Source organism: Centroberyx affinis, unplaced genomic scaffold (genome assembly GCF_046629955.1).
Source record: "Centroberyx affinis isolate AG114_WGS23_722 - 3 ecotype Tasmania unplaced genomic scaffold, CSIRO-AGI_Caff_v1 ptg000131l_1, whole genome shotgun sequence".
NCBI lineage: Eukaryota > Metazoa > Chordata > Actinopteri > Beryciformes > Berycidae > Centroberyx > Centroberyx affinis.
Genome location: NW_027278831.1, coordinates 131575 through 149250, shown reverse-complemented (window position 1 = coordinate 149250; position 17676 = coordinate 131575). Strand labels below are relative to the sequence as shown.

General features: G+C 40.0%; 1 long non-coding RNA gene across 1 annotated transcript; it reads right to left on the bottom strand.

Annotated features, from left to right (window-relative positions):
• Positions 1-1099: 1099 nt before the first annotated feature.
• On the bottom strand, positions 1100-6636 carry LOC139653615 (uncharacterized). The gene is made up of 3 exons (XR_011695999.1): positions 6372-6636; positions 6191-6268; positions 1100-1916 (listed from the first exon to the last, which is right to left on the bottom strand). It is a non-coding gene; the product is annotated as an uncharacterized lncRNA (long non-coding RNA).
• Positions 6637-17676: the final 11040 nt, after the last annotated feature.

Sequence of the window (17676 nt, the reverse complement as noted above, 5' to 3'; positions counted from 1 at the left end):
GACAGAGAAGTCGAGTGCCAAGCAGGTGACTGCCATTGTTTTTCTGATATTTGTAGGCTCCTTCAGAGGATTCGACAGCAGCAGCGCTCTTCTCATTTGTGGCCACCTCAGCCAGATGGCTAGTGTAAAGGTGCAAGACTAACGTTTTGCTGTTTGGATAGTCTAGGCCTACCAACAGACTAAATCTGAGCCAGTTGTACGCAAGGGCGTCAGTTCACTAAACCATAAGTCAGACTATGACAAAGTCCTTGCATCTAATTTAATTTGCCACCAAAATTTCCAAACTTGCTAATACAAAATTTCTGGGGACAAATTAGAGCAATGACTGATGACTGACAAGATATTATTACTCAGTCAGTGTGATAAATTATTAGATGTAGGGACTGACAAGATGTTATTATTTTGTCAATGAGATAAATTATTAGATGTAGGTCACCAAACTATTGGTGACCTAAGCTAAGAGGGAAAACTGGTCCTGAATGCTCCGCTGATGGATGATAAATACACAGGAATATTCTCATTTTATCCCATTTCATAGCAGAAGTCCTGAGTTGATGACCCACTTCTACTTGTTTTTTTTAATGTTTAGACTACATTCCAATTTATGAGTATTACAACTTTGATTTTCAACCCATCTTTCAAGTGTCAGAATTTTGAATCATATAGAATTTTTAAAAAACTTCAGAAAAGTTAATCTATCTACATCCTTGAGATTCCAGTTGCATGATAATAATTTCTGGTGTTCCCTGTGTTGTGTTCCACAAAGGAAGAAGGGTCTTCTTCATCTGCACTCAATGAATGAATGAATGAATTTTGAGAGTACCACTTATCGTAAAACCCAATAGACTGCCATGTGTTTTTAAAAATACAATTTTAAATATAATATACATACATAAATATATGGGTGAAAACACTTATTTAATGCATACAGGACCGTGTATACTTTCAATTTAAGTAAAGTGAAACACCATATTTGGAGATAGTGTATGTGGTTTTCATTGGACAGTAGGCCATGCCTCTTCATCTACTATTATCACAATAATGAAGCCTTCACAAAAAAGCATAACTTTATTCATAAAAATAAACAATATAAAAACCAGTCGAAATAAAAAAAACTAATTGCAATAGAAACAGCCAGATCTATCTGAATGTTGCTGATGAGAAGAGAATCGGTTGGTAAGGCTGGGGAGAAGAGAGAGGGGAGGAGAGGAGGAGCAGTGACAGTAAGGTTGAACAATGTTATGCCTAATAATGTAATTTGTAATAAAGAAACTATTTACAGTAAATATATACACCACCTTATTTACAGAAATATACAATGTAAAAAAAACATATTGACTGTCACATAAAGCATGAAACTCTGGCCTATTTATGGGCTTCATGGAAAAAATGTTTTAAGTTATTAGATAAACTGCCAGACTTCTGACCCGCCTTATGACCTGTCTTATGAGCCTTATGAGCACTTAAAAACCCATTAAAGGCAGTTCCTGGATTTAAGCTTTAAGCGACTGAGCAATGTTAGAAAAACATAATTTCCCATAGGGGTGAAATGACTCCATCACATAAAAATAGGGCAGCGATGTCAAATTTAATGCGAGGATGATATACAACAAGGTTCCCACCTAAACCATGAACAAATGTAGCCACAACACTGTTCGCCCATTTTCTGGTCTTGTCAAACTTCCCTGGACTGGAATTAGCCAGAGGGTGATTTTCATCCGTGCAGGTCCTCCTTCATCGTTGCCGTGAGTTTCAGACTGGTGTTCTCGCTCAGGTGTTTGCCACCACAGTGAATGAGCAGGACGTCCAGAGCTGCTCCACCTCTGAGGGACCGGTCCCGTCCCAAGGTTGGTTCGCACGGTCTGTGACGCTCTCTGTTTGCTGGATGTAGCAGTCTCCCATCATCAAAATCTTATCTGTGGATGAAAAATCCATAACAGTACATCAGATAAGGACAGCTTCCATTCCATGATCTACACACAGCAGCTTGAAGCCATCTTAATGATGATGCCAATTTCATATTAAGGGAGATATCCCGTAAATAAATGTATACCCAGTGTACATGTGGAGCATATTACCATTTCATGGATGACAAAAATGTTACTTTCTTCTTATTTCTGATTTAAATGGCAATAGTTACAGATTATTTTCTTGCTGCACATGTATTTGTGGCCATGGCAGTATGTAGAGAATCAAAATACACTGAAAGGTAAATGAGAAATTACTTGGAATCTTATTATCTAATGTGATATAATAACATTTTAGCGATTATAATTATTATTATAATATTGACATCCATGTTAAAGGTGACCATCTTCTGTTTGCTGTGGAGAAACGAAAGGAGAGGAGTGACAGAGAAACGAAGCAAGGGAATGAATAGAAAGATACATTTTTTTTTTAATGGATTGGCATAAAGGAAAAAGGTGGAGGCAAAATAGATAGGTATAAGAGATAAATAGGAGGAGATGATATGTTTGAGTTAATGATGAAAATCAGTGGTCACAATATGCAAATATTGCCTTGTTTTCTTGAAATTCCTGTTAAATACAAAACTTTGGCAAGCTGTAAAATTATTTACACAGCAGGCACTAAAAGGGTTTATCAATACAAATAGTGATTAAGTTACTACTCTATTTGTATTTAAAAACTCAATCCAATGCAGTGCTGTGAATAATGGTCAGCATAAATTGCTTGCAAAAATATAGACACACATTGCATTTTCCCCAGGTCAAGGAAATGTTTTCTGGATACATAAAATCCATCACTGTAAATCCAATTAGTGGGAGGCTGTCCAATGAACAAACTCAGCTTCAGGTTTATTCCATGCTAAGCAACCAGGCCATGGTGTTAGAGAGGAAAGGACAGGGAAAGGCTTGTTACTGCAAAATCATCAATTATAACAAGGAATTCAGAACTTATTCATTTTAAACATATCATCATACATTATAAAATTCAATTGCAAGAAATTAAATAAGAGAGAGTACAGGGAGTGGTTCAAATCCAGCCAACAATCTCACAATAATCTGTGTTGTGTTAATGTTCCACAAAGGCAGAGCAACAGCAGAGGACTGTGAACACAGCAGTGTTACTGTAATACAGCCACGACTACCACAGCATGCTCTAAAATGCCAACAAAATGCTACAGCCCGGATGGGGTGGAGAGGACTAGATGTGAGGGAGTGAGATGGGAGTTATTGAACTGCTCTCGTTACAAATGTCTGCTGGAAATCTCTAAATGAGAACAATCAATATTCGCTTGAATGAGAATCAATCACTGGAATGAGGCCAGCGCCCTGTGTGGATTAAGGCTAGGTCACACTAGAGGATTTTAACACTGACTGGACCATCCTGACTGTTGGGTGAGTCAGGGCTGGGTGGGGGTGAGTCAGGGCTGGGGGGGGGGGGGGGGGGGGGGGGGGGGGCACTTGGGCCCAACAGTTGGTCAGATTATCCTGTAGTGTGAACGGGCTGGAGACTTCACCACGACTCCAGACCAGTCAGAGCCTGATAAGATTTTTTCAGACGTGTTGAATTTTGTCACAAGCCTGGCCCAGCCTGGCTGAGCTTGTGTGTTCACAAAGATTGAAATCTGAGAGTGACCCTGGCAACAGCCAATGGGAGTTCAGCTCAATGAGGAAGTAAAAGAGAAAGAACTGGAAGAGAAGCTGATTTTAACAATAACAACTCCACCCTTGATAAGTTGCTATACAACTTTATTTGAAGTAATAAATCTGATATAAAATGGCACAAAATGGCAATGTGCAATTACAAATTAAGTGAAAGAACTCACACAAAATTCCACATCATGTTATTCTTGTAGTGATGTCACTTCAAAATACAATGTGAACTGTAGCTTCTGTACCATGAAGCAAGAAACAATAGATATGTCTCTATTTTGTAAATGTATAGTGATCTGTTTGGGACGAATGGGAAAATGTTTTTGAATGACACAATTGTGTATTGTGCGATCCCTTGTGTGACAACCCATCTTTGTCCCATCACACGGTGTGAACAGCTTCCCAACAGACAGCATTATATAAAAACAGGTGTATATAAAATTGCGAATACAAGTGGGTTTGTGTGTGCATGTTTGAGCATCTGCACAATTGTATTTAGATGGAACAATTGCAAATGAGCTTCATGCCTTTTGCATGCATTAACCTCATTCATGATCTTTCCCACTTCTGTTGATGTAGCAACCATAGACAATGGTGCACACAGCATCACTAGAGGGGCCTGCTATGGGGCACCAAGCCTCCAGCATCTTTAAAAGAGACAAAACAGACCAAGGGAGCAATTCCTTCACTATACACAGTACATAAAACTATGGAAAAATACTGTAGCTTTCTGTGGCAAATAGGGCAGTGATTGAGCATCCAGCCGGGCAACAAGGCACACGCTCCTAATTAACTTCGGCCTGGATACCTGTATGATTCAGTAAACTCTGGGAGAGGAGCCTGTGGACTGAACACCTGGGAAGCATTCATCTTACTTCAGCACCAGTGGTGAGTACATAAACACACAGACACAGACATAGTACATAAACAAAGCACACACGTTGTGCTTTGTTTATGTTTTGGTGTCAAACTACGACCATGAACCAGAAGCAAATCTCCAGTGTCCTTCCTACATACAAGCTGTGAACATTATCACACTTTCATCATCACATAGTCCCACTTGCATGATGTTATTAGCAACGCCCTGGGTGGCCACACCCTCCACAGTGGCTGACCTCAGACCTGATGAAACAGTTCAGAGTCAGGCCTTTCTATTCAGCTAGCAGCTGTACACCTGTATCAGATAGCAGTCAAAATAAAATCTGAATGCACACACCAATCCAACTGAAAACCAAAATTCAACAACCCAACATACCTTTGTAATCATACACTTTATATCATCAAGTTCTTTAACTGAAACCTATCTCAGTGACAATGACCAAAAGGATCAAGGGGAAATAGTCAAAATAATATGCAGGCTACACTATGCATGACACGCCAGCACATCTGCACATCTTTCTCTCTCTCTCTCTCTCTCTCTCTCTCTCTCTCACACACACACACACACACACACACACACACACACACACACACACACACACACACACACACACACACACACAGCAATGATCTGAAGTGCTTGATGGTCTCTAGGATCTCATGAGCATTGAAGATGAGGACAGCGATAGAAGTCCTGTTCCAGACTGTCTACACTAAACCAACATATAATTAGCCAGGACTGGCTAATGCTCGATGTCTCCACGGACTTCGGAAAGACAGCTTTTAAATGTTGCGCTCCACAGACTTGGAATGGTTCACACGGCTTACTGAAATTTTATTCCCTTGTTCCCCTGGGACATTTTCAGTCAAGGATATCAACTCGTTACCCTTAATTGCACCTGCTTTAATTGATGCACTCTTCACATCTCTATCTGTTCCCTTGCAAGGATGGACTGATATATGCGAACCTATGTGATTCTCTATTAAAATAACTGTCTTTTTGTTTAATTGTTTATTTATTCATTTATTTTCTCTCTTTCTTTCTTTTTTCCCCCTTTTGTTGCTTGCGACTCTACTTATTTGTAATCTCAGCACCCCTGGAAAAGAGGGTCCCAACTCTGTGTCTCTTCAGTGAACTAAGTAAAGGTTGAATAATTGAGCAACATGCTAAATAACAAACCACAGTTTAGCATAACAGCCAAATCAAAAGAATCAAAGAATACTGCATGATTTATTATGAGTATTGTATTGAATAATTCTTCCATGAGTATGTTGACCCACCAGGTCTCTGTGTTGCTGCTGGTCTCCCTGTTCCCTCTCAGTTATGGTTCCTCTTTCAATTTCAGTCAGCAGCTACACAGTTCAAGCATCACACCACAATACTTAATAAGAGGAGTAATTTCATTCAATATGCAACAAACAGTCATGATTTTATGCACGGAAGTCACACTAGGCAAATTTTAGAGTATGATTCAGTTACGTTTAACAAGTGTTTGTTATGTCCTGTATTACAGACATAATTACACATGAAAATACGTTCTGAAACATAAAGTCTAATTTATAATTCAACCGAAGCTGCACAGATGTGTGGTGCCAGCAGGTTATAGGTTTGCAAACATGCCATGTGCCTTGTGAAAAACATGTGTGCCTACCCATAGACATATATACGTATATATATCTATGTGCCTACCTACCCCAAACGGCCTCCAGATGAGCTCTCCTCCTAGTGGCGAGTTTAAAGTGATTCTTGTTTTTCTTGCTTTAGGCGACACCTTTGGAGATAACGTGTCATACTCATTGTAGGAACTTGCCCAACATCTTAATAAAGACACTCAATATCGACTGCGGTTAAAAAACGTTAGTTAAAAAACTTACCAGTTCAAAAGAAGAAAGAGAAACAATCTGCATCTCTCCTCCGTCTCTCTTCAGCATCTTGGAGTGTTTTTAGACGCTCGCTCCTCATCATCGCTTCTCATCTTGGAGTGTTTTTCATCTTTGGAAGCCAATGCCGATGATGTTCACTGTAGTTTTGGCTCGGAAAAAGGTCGCTTTCTTTTTTTTTCTTTTTTTTAGCATGCTTGATTTCCTCAGAGCGATCAATCTGTTTGTTTTTCCTTGGATGTCCTGTCGATGAAGTTCGTATTTCTGTAAGTAAGGGACCGCTATGTTGTTTAGCCATGGTGGCGACAATCGCTGCTCACGGTTTTCCAAACAAACCGCTGACGCGTCAACAACGTCACTTCCTGTGCGTAACAGGATTTTTCCCGAGAAGGAGCTGATAGGAGATGGGAGTTCAGCATGCAGAGCACATTTGGTGAAACTGACGAAGGTTTATTAAATAACGATATTGAAGTAGCATCGAAATGTGTCTAACGTGATCTCACTACTATGATATTTGATCTGGTTTTCTACAGGAAGATAGATCATTGTTTTGACGTGTGTGTGTGTGTGTGTGTGTGTGTGTGTGTGTGTGTGTGTGTGTGTGTGTGTGTGTGTGTGTGTGTGTGTGTGTGTGTGTGTGTTCTCTACATGTCCAGGTCAGTGTGTGGCAGCACATCACAGCAGCCCGGCCTTGGTGAGCTGATTCTGCAGCATCTGTCAGCTCATCACTGGTGGGGCGCTGGCAGGTGGCTGTGGTCAGAGATTTCCAGTTCACCTCAACTGTAGCCTACTGCAGAAACAGCAGAGGCTGAGCACTGCCAGGTGTCACAGCATTCCCAACACACATACAGACAAACATACACATGCTGATACGAGGGCTTGGAGCCAAAGGGGCGTAAGTGCGATTTTGGGCGAATATGAGTATTATATATCAATTGAACGGTCTCAGTGAGATCTTTTCAGTGCCGAAAGGACACAACTGAAATCATGACCCATAAGTTTTAATTAAACAAAAACTGAAAGCCGTAACAGTAAAAGTAGGGTTTTGTTTGCTGCCAAAAGGGCGTAACTGCACTTATGCCCTTTTGACGCCAAGCAAAACCCCACTTTTGACACTGAACAAGCATTGTGGGTAGAGGATTATAACAGCACTTAGGTCAACTCAAAATGCATGCTGACGTAAGTAATGCTAGCATGGCAGCATGATCACATCATTTTTAGTATCCTATTCATATCCTAATTAATATTCTAGGTCAATATTAGATGAATGTAAATATGTTAATATTCCCATGAAATACTTAGGCCTATAGATTCAAAATGTTATTTTATAATGTTAGGAGTGTGAACTGGTCAAGATGAGCTCTGACTGCTGGTAGCTGAAGTTATGCCTCAGTGTTATGAGGAGTTTTACAGGTCTTTGAATGTGTCCCAGGACACATCAATAAGTGATGTGTCCTGGGACACATACAAAAATGTATTATACTAGCAAAAGAAAAGAAAAGTAGTAGTTTAGAATCAAAAGTAGTTTCTTATGTCTATAGAGGTTTATTAAAAAAGTTTATTAAAAGTTTTTAACAGAAAAAATGTATCAATCAATTTGATATGTTCCATGTGGCCTACAATTTTAAAGGCCTTGGTGAAAGTTGCTGAGCATTACTTCAAGATAAAGATATTCATTCTGATCTTATTTTATATTTCAGGGTTGATTGAAGTGTAATTGCTAGATTTGTATTAAAATGAATGTGTTTTACAATTGTTTACTTACATATGCCCATATTCTGCATGGCTGTATTGGGACAATGTTTGTGCCGAAAAGGCGTATTTCACTCTTGCCATTTTTAAAAAAAGTTAACAAATATAATTCATCTTACACCGTAGCAGTATTGTTTTTATAGTAATGCTCAATCTGATAACACAAAAAGTTAAAATATTGTGCTTAGTATGTGGTAACGGCAGCTGATCCAAGTTTGATCAAAAATTGTTTTGGCTCTCCTGTAAAATCTACTATAATGCACTTACACCCCCTTGGCTCCAAGCCCTCAATATACACATGTGCACACACATACACACAATAAAATAATATAATAAGACTAAGATGCACAAAATTACAATAACAAACACTAAAACAGTAGTAAAGGGGAAAGAAGGGAAGTCAAGATCTGAATAGGAAAACCTATAGATGAAAGATTTGAGAGAAAAGTTTGAGATAGACATTGACAGCTGAGGATAAGACAAACAAATATAATAGCGAAAGATTAAAAAAAAATAGGCAGAATGGAAGTGTTACTGTATTGATTTCATTACACTATCTTAACCAGATCTCTCTTGAAAAAGAGATTGCATCTCAATGAGACAACCTGGTAAAAAATAATGGTTAAAAAATTACGCCTGCTGACGATATCAGTGGGACTTGCACAATGATGATGATAGGACAATGATCCTATGATGACATGCAGGAGATTGTTACACTGCGACAGTCAATGCAAACAAAAAAAAAAGTCTGTAACGTGTGTCGCATGCATGTGATAAAACTGTCTTAACTTGGTATAAGCATAAGTGGCAAAGTGAGGCAGATATTCAAAAGTGCATCATTCAAACAGCGACATCATGACACTGAAAGAGATTGAGAAAAATATACAGAGAGTGAAACAGAGTTACTGTTCTTAGAGGTGAAATTGCCCTTTATAACCCTGAAGATAGACGCCCAGTCATAGCTTAATACGCCCTATGGTTATATCATGTTCAGGTTTATTACAATCATCTGCTTTGTGATGAAGAAATCCCCTGCTAACAAAGCTGATAAGATGTTATCATTGCATGGTAATGTTTGTGACTTTTTGACCTGCGAGTATTTCACCTAAGGACAAGAAACCCACTTAGATCAGGACTAACAAAACACAAGCTCCTGTATAGACATCAGAATTAAAACAAATGTGGTTGCAAAAGTAAATATCTCATTTCTAACCTGCCATAAAAACTTGAGATGCTTTAACTAATGTGAATGTCATTTTGCAACATAAAAAAAAACAAAGGCAGGGTTTAAATAGGGAAGATTATATGAGCTTTATTGCTGCTTTTGTTGGGAATGTGTATGAGAACTGCTTTCCAACAAACTCTTCCATCGCCACACTGATGTATTGCCCACTCTCTCCTGCCTGCTGAGATGCTACGCTCCTTAACAAAGGGGTCAGTATCAACAACAACTGAGGAAGCCTGATCCTCAACTGAACCTGAGATAAAATGGAAAAACCCTGGCTGTGTCGGAAGCTGTGCCCGACCTTCCAGTGGCCTCAGAATAAGGCCGGCTCCAGGAGCTCAAAGCACATGTGGGTGGGATGTTTCTGCTTGTTCGGTCTATAGTGTGGTGGTTGATCTGGATGGCCTTTCACAGATGGGATTATGACACAACAGTGACATGGGCTGCTTGTATGAGAACTATCTCTATGGTTACTTGTACCATCATAAATACCATTTTATTTGCAGCATTAGAAAGAATGAAGCAGAGTATTTAATCGCCAATGGTTCCTATGCATTTCTACATGAATGAAAGAGTGTGTGTGTGTGTGTGTCTATCTCTTCACTAACAGGGAAGGTATAAATACAGCACCTGCAGCTGGGGGTGAGTGTCTACTGCCAACTGTGAACCTGCCAGGACTGCTGCAGTCTGGCTCAGATTCACCATCTTCTCCAGCATCTCCGGAAAACAACCACAAAGAATGGGAGAGAGCAAGATGGTAGGATGGATTAAGAAGTTAGAAAAAATACGTAAATCATGTAATTCATATACTGCACTAAGAACCGCAAATATTTCAGTAGATTGACTCTATCTCTCTTCTATCTTGTTTTGTAACTGTTATTGTGTTTGAAAAGCAGGTAGTGTTATCCTCACAGTGTTTATTTCTTTATTGGGACAGGAGGGATTCAGACATAAACACACAATACTAGGGACTCAGAGGAGAAGGCTGTGGCAAGATTCACTTAAAGGCCAGCTTAGTCCATCAGAGTCTTAATCACCACAGCATCTCTGGGCACAGTTCCATGTTGAGTAACAGAGGAGCTTTATGACTACAAGTCATGACAAAGACTGAGGGGGAATTACCCGGGTAGCTGCTGATGTCATGCAGGGTAGGGGGCGTATGGGGCAGGGGGGGGCATAGGGGGGTCAGCTGGATGTAGCAGACAGCCCTCAGGCCTTCATTAGAGGTGAGGCTTCGCTGCACGTCAGAACCCCAAAGTGAGCAGGGGGGCGCGTCCCCAGGCCCTGCCGACATCTGCCGAGCCCCGGCTCCTCCTTTCACTCATTTCTTTACCTCAGCCCATCCAGAGGGACAATCACAGAGTTACTTGTCCTCAACAGATTGGATAACAGGAAGGGGGAAAAAAGAAAAAAAAAACTCTCGATTGAGTGTGTATTGCAGAGGAATTTGGTCTTGTGGGATCTGTCAAAACCTGAGGTAGCTGCCCCTCTGGGCTTGTGATGGACAAAGATGTCCAACACAGCATCATGGGCATCACAGTCTACCTGTATGAGCAGCCTGATCTCAGAGTCCTTTGGAAGCAAGATACATATCTTACTGTGGTCTTTGGTCCTCTTGTCTGCATGGAGCTAGAAATAAAAAGAAAAACAATGTCATTATTTCTGTTCTGTTCTGAGTTGTAAAACTATACAAGAAAAATGTCAGGACATGTTAGCCACAAGGTGGCACAGTACTGCAAAAATTGTGCAGATGTACCTTGCAGTTTCAGTTTGATGTGAGGGGTGAAAAGGCTGAAAGAGTTGTGGCTGTTGGAAGCTGTGGGAGTGGCACAAAAATGAGATTACAAAAACATCTGCTTTTTTTGTTTGTTTTTGTTTAATCTGTCCTGTTGTACAGCAAAACAGTATAAGACAAAACACATCAGTGACCCAGTGGTTTTCTTCATAAGCATGGTGTTTTTACATTACAATGTTTGATAATTTTATGTGGCAAGATAAACTGGCCAGCACAAAAACACATATCTCTAAATTGAAACGAGTAAACAGGACATAAGCAGTGTGCAAAGCGAGTTGAGACCTACAGTCTCCAGTTGGCCAAGACTCAAATATCAAACACAGAAGGAAATTCGGATTGGAACTGAGTGGATTGTTGCATTTTGTGCATAAACTGGTCTGTGACTTGACTGGGGATGGCTGGGAGTGGTGGTGGAAACGTGGGTGGGGAGGTTGTGGATCAGGATGAGGATATGGATATGAATCATTGGACTCATTGGGGAGAGGGAGAGGACATGGAAAAACTGTTGGAGGTGATAGTAATGAAGGTGCTCACAAAAGGGGACAGTTGGAATCAAGAAGCAAGAGCAGGTTTCCATAGTAGTCCAAAGGAAAGTGGTCAAAGTGGGGAGGGAGGATGTGCTACCTCCCTCATTCATAGATAGGTTAAGGGAAAAAATATGAAAAAACAGTTGCTGAGGGACTGAAGGACTGAAGGATAGCAGTTTATTTATTGTACAGTTTTTAAAATCCGTTTCAGAGGCTGGAGTTAGATGCTTTATAGAGACAACTGGAGGACAAAGCAGAAGAAGGGCAATTTGGTGTGGAGGCTTCAATGCTCATTCAATGCTCATGCATTGTGTGGGGGGATAAGACAGATAGCAGTAGGTTGATAGCGGAGGATTTAATGGAAGCTAAAGGACTTGTGTGTTTAAATGATGGATTGTTTAAATTATGGATTTCTGTACGGGAAAAGAATATGTCTTAGATCTGACTTCAGCATCACAGTAGTTACTCTTCAGTGGAAGTGTGAAGACATTGAACAGTAGGAGTCGGTCATTATTCAGCTGCATGTCAAATTGGTATAGAGAATAGTGTGGCGTCAGATGAGATCAAAATGATATGGTAGGACTGTGGGTATTTGGAAAAGCAGAGTGAGAGAAATTTCAACACAGATTGAATTCGATATACAAAGACCAGGATATAGATATTTTCAATGAAAACGTTAGAGTAGCTGTAATGTGAGCTGCAAGTCAGGCCATTTTAAGCAAATCCGTTAAGAGGAGGAGGAAGTTGGCACCATGGATGCAAGAGAGAACTGATGTTGCCAAGAGTCATAATGAGGCTTTTTTTTTTTCAGCATTGTATAATGTCTCAAATAATGCGAGAAAATGTAAGAAAAACCATTAAAGAGGCTAAAATAAAGTACTGGAGTTGCAACAAATAGACCGATGATGAGATGAGAGGAATGATTAACCAAAAAAAAAGTGTGAGGAGAGAATGAGGATATCCTGTGTGAGAAAATTATGGGGTATTAAAGAAAAAGAGAAACATGTGGGCTAGAGCTCTGGTTGGATAGCATATTACTACTAAAATGAGAGGAGTGAGAGGGAAGATACTATTAGTGCAGTTTTAATATTAGAAGAAACAGGCAAATAGCAAGTTAGGATTAAGGTCCAAGCGATTAACGTTGAAAAGAAAAGAAGATATGTTATATTGTGTTAGATCATCTTAGTGATACAGCAATGGAGGTATTATTAGAACTGTATAATAAAGTATGGCAGGAGGGTAGATTGCCTGAAAGTTGGAGGCAAACTGTGGCTGTCCCAATCAGGAAACCGGGAAAGGATCCCACTACTAGGCCTAATTGTAGACCAGTTGCTCTTCTGACATCTCAACTAAAGTAATGGTATATGATTACAGAAAGACTTTAAAGTATATATCAATACAAAGAATATGATGTCACTATGCCTTGTGCCATAATCCAAGGTGAGCCTCATACAGCCTCATAGAGGCCCAATTCAAAGTTTAACAGAATGATACCATGCAAATGAGTACTATGGACTATAGAAAACATCAGGCTACACGTCATGAATCTAGAGCAACATCAGACAGGCAGCAACATTCAATAGCTACCTAGCTTTCAGGGTGAGTGAGTGTAGGCAAGTCATTGGGGTTATCAAGTGGGCACCCTCCTTCACAGATGTTTCGCTGAATTAGGCCCACAACACCTCAAGAAGGCTCAACAGTGTGTTCCAGCGTCCCAGAAATACCCCCGTCTTTGTCACCTGCACCTTTGTCACCAACAACACTACTTGACAATACACACTGTCATCAATATTCCTTTCCATTCCAGAACATGCACTTCCTCATTCAAAAGTTACACTACATCTGGACTCTACAAAGTTACACAATATAAAAGTTATACACTGCATCTGCATCCTACACTTGCCTCAGCAGAGAACAGATACCCGGCCAACTCAGCAGTCCCCATATCCGCATTTTATCTGCTTAGGCTAAGCTAAGTCTGGCCTGCTGGCTTGGCAGCTTCATCTGAATGCCAGGGCCTGCTCAGCTGTCCAGCCACCCTCATTGTTTATCTAACTAAGTCACACCATCACACAGAGGCCCCGTTTGTGCAGTCTCTAAGTATAAGGCTACTACCAAACTAATGTGCAAACAAATTCTAACAAATACGCTAATGCACAAGAATGCTACAAGGCTAATGCTAACACAAGGCTACCTCAGTTTTACTTCTAAACACTTAGGCAGAGGAGCTACATAAGCTACTTTGTGCCCCAGTTAGCATGCTTCTTCCTCATCCCCAACTATTCTGTTGCAACACAACGACTACTCAGTAGCTCCCATAGCTGCTTCTGTCATAGTCTTAACTGCCTGCTTTAAGCCTAATTCACCTGGGAGTGGTAATGTTCATCTGCCTACAAATCCTTGGCCACCTACCTCCACAGGACACACTCTAGCTTTTCAGCCTCACTGCTCCACCCTAGCTGCTAAATCAGAATACTTAAGCATTTTCCTTTCATAAGATTGATCTGCCGCATCTTCCCATGGCACTGTGAGTTCCATAAAAAAACAATCCGCTGTGACTGTGACCGCAACACCAAGTCTGACCTAAAGTTCAAGCTCACTATTTCCTTGGGAATTATATGCAGTTTCCCTAAATCCATACATCCCTACAACATGCCTGCTTGAAATGGCTCACCTCCATATCTTTCCTTCCTCACTGACAAATCTGATCTTGATACCCTCTTTCCTATCAGGCAATGAATTTATCTCTAACCGTTTATTGTCAGTTGGTGCTGCTAGGCACCTATAAGCACTTTGTCATGTCTCCAGGTGTAACTTCCCTGAGACAGACTTTTACAACCTGATAGTATATGCCTAAGCGTTGCTATGCCTGAACACAATGGACAGGCAGGATCCTCACCTACCCATTGGCTACGATTCTGGGGAGAAGGTAACACATCATAAGTAGCACCTATGATGAATCTAATGCGTTTGCCTCATCCCCCATAGTTCTCTCCAGCTGAGTTTCTCTCTCTCTACGCTCTCTCAATTCATCCACTGGCCCTGCTTTGCCTCAGACACTGTCTTGGCACACCTTGCTGTCTCCTCCCGTCAATGTATTTGATCTACAACCATTTTCTCTTCCCTGATTAAGTTACCTAACTCCATAAAGGTTGCCCTATCCCCCCCTCCTTCACTTCCTGGCTTCACTTGTCATTTCTATTGGACTCAAGGGGATTTCGTCACAGCGCAAAAGTTCAAGTTGGTTGAATTTTGGGCACAAGGGTGCCAGGCTCCATGCTTCTTTTTCAGCGATTTCAACGAAAATCTGTTCAAGCGTGGCACAAGCCATTTGATATAATGGGGTTTGGAACATGGGGATGCAGTTATTGCGTCCTATGTGAAGTTAGTGCTGATTAGAGAGAGAGTAGAGAGTAGAGTAAACTTTATTGTCCCCTAGGGGAAATTTGTCTTGGGCACAGTGCTACAATCCGTTGCTTCACATAAAAAACATCACAAAACATCACAAAACATGAGAAGCGTTTGACACAGTTGCTTCACATAAAAACATCTTAAAGACATAAAAAAAAAAGACATTTGACTATACATTTGACATTAACAACACGACGGCTTAAAAAGAAACTAGGAATTAAAGTGCAAAAGTGCTAAGTGCTAAAGTGCTTGTGTATTTATTGCACATTGCTCTATTGCACTAAGATTTAGCATTAGAGTTCAGCAGCTTGATGGAGGCTGGAACAAACGATAGCTTCAAGCGGTTTGATTTGCAGTTTGGCACACAGAGTCTTCTTCCTAATGGTAGAGGTTCGTATTCAGAGAAGAGGGGATGTTGAGAGTGTGCAATGATTTTTGTTGCTTGTTTCATGACTACCTGCTCGTATAGGCTCTGCTCATATTCTTTCTTCCCTATTACCTTCATAGCCGTTTTGTGCATGCTGGCAAGCCTGCTTTTCAGTTGCACTGTTAGGTTGCCAAACCATGCTGTAATTCCATATCTAATGATGCTCTCTAGGGTTGCCGGTAGAACATCAGCATGATCTGGCTGCTCACTCCATACAGTCTCAATCGCCTTAGAAAGTAAAGTCTCTGCTGCAGTCTACTGCACAGGTTATCAATGTGTATTTTCCAGCAAGAAGGTTGTCTATGTGGACACCTCAATATTTTGACTTAGTATCTCAAAATAGAAATAGAAACTAGAATAGAAATAGAAATAGAAATAGAAACATTACTTTGAGATACTAACTCATTGTTTTGAGAAAGTTTCTCATTATTTTGAGATACTAAGTCATTATTTTGAGATACTAACTCATTATTTTGAGAAAGTTTCTCATTATTTTGAGATACTAAGTCATTATTTTGAGAAAGTTTCTTATTATTTTGAGATACTAACTCATTATTTTGAGAAAGTTTCTCATTATTTTGAGATACTAACTCATTATTTTGAGAACGTTTCTCATTATAACCCTTACAGGATCTTTTTTTTTCATCACATGGGCTTCCATAGTAAACTGATAAAAACAAAAAAATGATAAAAAAAAAAAAAAAGTGAACAAGAGGACCTCTAGTTCAATTTCCGCCCTGCTAACACAGGAGGTGCTGCACTCCTGACTGCTGGATCCTCAGATTCTGTCAGTACCATCTCCAGCCTTTGCACATTTAAACTCTTCTGCTTGGCTAGATATAGGTAGTTCCAGAATTCCTCTCCCATACACAGCTACACTACTAAGACAGTGTGGAGCTCCAAGCCAGCTCCTGACATATGAGCTGACCTATCTAACTTCTCCACCTTTGATAATTATATCTCATATACTGTCAGGGCAATACTCCAAATTCCAAACACCTTGGTAACCTTGATCTCTCTGTCCTGAATGCCTCCAACTAGCTGCTGCCTTATCTCCTGAACCTGCTCCCTGTCACTCAGATTTGTATCATACCACCGTTCTAGGCTTTTGACAGGCCTCTCTAAACTGTTGGTATAGCTTCCTCATCTATGTAATTTTGCCTACCAGCAAACAATGGATATACTCCTTCATATACTCAGTTTAACTTTTATCCTAACCCCCAATTAGGTTATCAATCAATTTATTCAGCAAGATTTACAATGAGCTGTAGTCGTTATGGTAGTTGTCCATAGGCCCTAATGGGTGGGAGGCACACCATACTATACTGCCTTTCCATACTATACTGCCTTTCCCTCCATTGTCACAGTGATAGGAAGTGGAGCACCCTGCCATCATTCCTATCTCAAGACGCTGCCAGGCTGTAGTGTTTGCGAAATGCATCTGAATATCTCAGTGAGTGAGTTCAGGAGTGAGTTCAGGAAAGGGAGAGGTAAGAAAGGCACAAATAAATAGGAAGATGGCTATAACTGTGTTTCTGATGTGGAAAAACCTTCGGATTTAATGTGGAAGGATGTGTTATTAATCAAAAAGAAAAGACTCAGAATTTCAGGTATGATGTTTAACTGAATTGAGGATTCTCTTCTTTCTTGACGCTCTATTCAGGTTAGAGTATGAAGAATGTTCTCATCTTGTTTTTTGGTTGGTAATAGGAGCCCACAAGTAAATGTTATTAGCCCACTTTTATTTAATATTATATGATTGATTATGTTTTTTCACATATTGAGCAGATGATGGAGCACTGGAAGAAGGCAGGAATGTAAAGTATATGGTGAAGAAATTGAGGGCATTAAAAAAGTGGAGCAGTGGTCTTTAGAGTGAAGTTTTAGGTGTTCTGTTGATAAAAAAACCAAAAAAAAAACCCCACTGTTTCCATGCAAAAAAATATGAATGAAGTTCTATTTAAAATATAAAGAAGATAATTAGAAAAGGTAAATATTTTTAGATTTTAAGGAGTTTTGTTTCATACTATGCTCACTTGGAACGCTCATTGATAAGATTATAACAAAATGTAAGAAGGTTTTGAATGTTATGAGATGTTTGGTTAGGAAGGAATGGGAAGCAGATAGATCAGCTTTGAAGGCCATATATATGGGATTGATGA